Raw genomic sequence first — 5,098 nt, forward strand, 5'->3', positions numbered from 1 at the left:
CTTTGACTTCCGAGGTAAGCCACTTTGGACATACTACTTGCAGCGCTTAAATTCAGTGACGCAAACTTTGTATGCGACTGTCAAAAGTCCAGAATAGACCACCCACTTAAGCGTCTTCGTATAGCTTAGCTACTAACATAACTTGCCCTTTTTAGGCATTACTCAGTCTTGCTTTGTAAAAGTTGCTTCATTTTTTGCTCTTCGACCAGACAAGCGGCCGCTAAAAGTGCATTTTCTGACGTCTTTTGCTTTAGGTTAGGTATTTTAATTAAAAAAGATTTTGTATCCCATCTACGTCTAGAGTCCGGAAAGTTGGTCCTCGCTGACGCGGACGCAAACTGCCGCCACTAGGTACTGAAAGTCCCCTAAATGTGGAGACCTGCCTTCACAAACTGGTGCAAATTATCTCTTAATCAGCTCATAGTTTAGTATTCAGCATCAATTAGCCCATTTCAAAGTATCCAGTCGACCTGATCAAGAAGGAACTAGCGTAACCTAAATGAATGGATGAGGGGTTGTGATGCGATCATGGAGGTGGACCGGAATGTGCATTAAAGTTGGGGTCAAGGTTCAAACGGAAAGTTGAAAAGGATTAACTCCACCCCGAAAAATATCCATGGCCAAGCAGATTTGACCGCATAGTCGCACCGGTAGACGGACATGCGTACCCATCAGTGGACACCCAGTGAGGGCTTTTGGACCTTTGGCTCATAACGATTGCAAGAAGGTTCTAATTCGAGGGTTTAACGCCTTCTTTGCATTGTAAACTGATTTCCACCCTTGGCTTTCAGCAAACGCCACCGTTTCACCAACAGCCTGATCGAAAATGTTCCCATCATTTTAAGTTATCCAGGGAAGGAGAGGGGATTTAATAATTTGCTATCTACACCACTTGCAGATATGGTACAAAGTAAGTAAATTAGCCTATTAATGTCTAAAAATTTTATGTTTCACTTCAGCGCTTTTCAGCCACACAAAAAATAAAAATTTAAATCGCATTTCAAATGGGCAACTGACTTACCAAAAAACGAAGTTATGGGAAAATCTGCCGACATTACAAGTTTATTAAAGACGTTTTCTGCTTTGTACTTTTCATTTTAGGTAAATTTTATTAATGGTGCGAATTCCATGCCGATCCACTCCTGGTCGATCCACCTCATTACTATCTATTTACTTCCACCTCCTTAGAAAACAGAATTTATTTTCCATTTCCTTCACTTGAACGCCCTTTTGTAAGGACAAATAAAGCATTATGTTTGTGTCCGCGGGAATTTTAAGGGTCCGCGACGCATAAAGTTTGCAGCTCCCTAACTCATTCCTAGACGTAAAAAGACGTACCAACATGAAAGGAAACTTTTTATTAAAGTATGACAGGTTGGGCACAGACAAGAATGGAATGTCATGGCACCAAAGTGGTGGCTAAATCGTAAAAAATGCGAGTCAAACAAGCATTGCTTTACCAAATGATTCTCTAACCTTCATGAAGGTGGTTTCCAGCATTCATTTCCTGGCCAATCTCCTGCTCTGGTCATTATGGGCTACTCGGCGAATCAAAATCAACCTCGAGACAGAAAAGACAATTACAGAAGAAATTGAAGTCGTGTGAAAAGTGGTGCGGATTCTTATATGGCTGTTCCATACTATGAATTCAGTTTGATTTCAACATTTCGCGTCATCTGCCAGGATTATATTATTTCAGGGAAGGAGTTATTTGGGACTGAAATATATTTACTGGAAATCATATTCTTTAATGTCGCTCGCCTCCTACTAGGAACATTTGACTTAAAGGAACGTGAGGGAGGGGACAGGCGCTACATACTCAAGCCATTATGTAAATTGCCACCTTCATAGCAAAGTGGCAGCCAGTTTTCTGAAATTGCTTTCACTTCTTCCAAATCTTGTCTTGTATTATTCATCCTCAGGTGAAATTTGCGATTGGAGATTTTACAAGTTAGCGCGCCCTCACTAGTCCTGCCCTTGAAGGTCTCCGCAAGTTTACTCACCCATAGCCAACGAAATCTGGACCGTCATGTAGACTTACCGCTGACACTGATGTAGCACTCCGAGGTAGCCTAGAGGGCGTAGGGTGGGCTGCCAAAGTAGCGAAAGTCTCATTATTAAGGTGTGTGCGTTTGGGCTGAGTGGTTATGCGGATGGACAGAATACCAAAATATGAATATGGTGACCGAGTCGTAGCGAATGAAGAGCCCATGGGTTATTGGTGCAACCAAAACTTTTATATTCTTGCCAAAAAAATTTCAAGGCCAAAGGACCCAACTCCTCTGTGGATGCATTTATTCTTCGAGAAATACATCGCAGATTCCAAAAACAGTGCCATGGATCCGCAATTTGTCATCCAACCTAACTAAGTGCTCGTGAATAGCGCTTTAGCATACACCTTGTAAACTAATCTTAAGTTTCTACTATATTTACAAAGGGTTTTGAATGGGTTCAGCACAGAAACTTCGCAAATCACATCTACGTCTGCAATCCATGTTGACGGAGACAGTTTTATATTTGGACCCATCATAATAATGAGTTCATCTTCACGTGGCCAATTGAAATATCCAAAAATTTGTAAGCACAGTAGTTTTCTATGCACAAATTTCCCTTTTTTTAGCATGCCATTTTCTGCATGCACAATTCCGTTGAAAAAAGTTGCTAGTAGGAATTGAGGTGTAAGCAAAACTTTTGCATGCACGAAATCACTAATGATTCATCCGTTAGAATACGTTATTTCTCTCATACAAAGGAAATGCTGAGCTCCTTAACTAATAAAGTCCAAAGCTACGCTGGCTTAAACAGTTCGGAGGGCTGTGTTGCCGTTTTCCCTCCCTCTCCCTCTCTCTCTAGAGGGGATTGAAGTTAATCCTTGGTGGGGAATTTGAACTTCAATTACCCCTGTTTTACGAGTGAGGAACTTGGCTTGACTTTGAGCAAGGCAATTGATGAGATATGCGCTTTCCAACCTGATAGCCATTCTTTGGGATATGAAAGGTATGATATCATACATAAGTTCAAAACTACGTGAAATCCCATGCGACCTTCAAATCATCTGTGTAGAAATAAGTAAATAACTGGTTGTTTAATTGAAATTTGGTGACCATGTTTTGCTTATATCTATGAAAAAAGTGATAAACTGCCATGAATAAAGTCAGCTCTTTTCTGTCACAGTTTCCCTTTCAATGCAGAACTAGTCACTACAATATGACCATCACGGATATCCTCAAGCGGATTACGTCTTATACTTGCCTTGGTAGCAGCATGAGTGGCTCCAGAGACAGTAACATTATTTCAATAGAAAGTAGTTATGAGGTGAGATCAAGGATACAGCTTTCAGATTTCAAATTCTTTTAAGGTGGCCATAAAATATGCTGGTTGATTATGTGGTAAAGTTTATGCACCACCGAGATCACACAATGAGCTTTTGCATTGAAGTTTATACAGAGGACCCATATCTGCTCATTTTCGTATCTGCAAAACAAAAAAGGATAGTGGTATCGATGGAGTGATGAATGGAGCTAAAGTGCTTAATCAAGTGCTTCAAAAATACCAACTTCAGGCATTCCCTTCTGACGTCAAGCAACTCACATTCCAGACGACTCCCTTTTAGGAGTTCAATATTAAGCGATTTGTCATATTTAGTAGATTTTGTCCAACAGTAACCACTTGAATCTTGGTTTCCAATGCTCCTTCTCCGGTTTCAAACTCTTTTACCGATGAAATTGAATCGTATAAGGCAGGATTCACAGTAAAACCGAACTTGCATAAAAGTGAGCAGGTGATGTGAGGAATCAAAATTAGTATTTTCTTGAGGAGGAAACCATATTGAAGGAGTCAAGGGGGTAATGCAACTGTTCAGGACTTGGAAACGTGCGGTGAAGTAAACATATATTACTTTACAAATAGCAATTAAAATGAAAAATGAGCAGTCCTATCAATTATTAATCAAGCATAGTTTATAGGGGTCCATGTGACAAGGGTTGGGTTGGGTTTCATACTTAGAGGCCAAATGCGATGGTTAGTAAAAAGGGGGAAAAGTGGAATTGCTGTTAGCGATTCACCTTTTACTTTTGAGCATTTTACTCTAAAAATGACTAAATTTAAATAGTTTTGCGCCTAAACTCCCATTGCGCCCCGAGGCAGAGCGATCAGACTGAGCTCCAACGCATGTGAAACCCGATGACTTGAGTCACCAATTTACTCATTTTTAGTGATAACATTTTTGGGATAGGAATTTTATCGAAAAGCTATGAAATTTTCCAATAAATTAGTAACTTTGATATTTACTCCACTTACTATTGTGTGGTCAAAAAACCCGTCTTCTTCGATGTTTGGAGTGAAATTTGAACCACATCCTCTATTTTGGGAATTAACTGACACGCATTTGTTTTTTCTGCTTATAAAAATCAAAATAATCCCGTTTTAATTTATTCCACCGGTCTTCGAGTTATTTTATCCTAATACGATACAAGTATTTCCTCTTGAATTGCGTCAAAAATTGCGCAAGTCAGCGATAACTAGGATCTGAATACTTGGAGTAAGCAGTGATAGTTTGGATATGTTGTGCACCATACTCGAAGAAATCTGTGAGTACCCAAAGGCTTGTAAATCAGAATATTCTCTGGTGTATTTGTTTGAACAATAGGAGGAAACACGGATTTGTAAGTAGCGCAGAATTTTCATTTCTCTCAGGAATGCCGTAACACCGGAAAATGTTCAACCAAGGTTTGAATTGGCGATATAATCTGCCAAACACGCGGGAGGTTTTACAGTGTGTCCAACGTGTATGTGGCTTAGGTGCGGATACTCCATGCTGCTCAAAGTTGGGCTGCGTACTCTTGGGAGCTGTGGGATGGCTTTGGATGAAGTTGCAACATGGATTGTGGAAGGAGAATGGGCAGAACCGTCAGCACAAACAGCTTTCAGTCTGCCGGTACTGACTGCATCCTTTGTACCCTTGCGATCAATGACAAAACACCTGTTTTCTCCCCAAAACTGTTTGGGTCATCATAAGGAGGGCTAAAACGAGTCGGAAAGCTACAACTCTAACGCACACGGACATATAGAGAGGAGTTGGGGTTGGCTGGCCTACGTG

This window comes from Echinococcus granulosus, assembly GCF_000524195.1.
Source record: "Echinococcus granulosus chromosome Unknown EG_S00015, whole genome shotgun sequence".
Lineage (NCBI taxonomy): Eukaryota > Metazoa > Platyhelminthes > Cestoda > Cyclophyllidea > Taeniidae > Echinococcus > Echinococcus granulosus.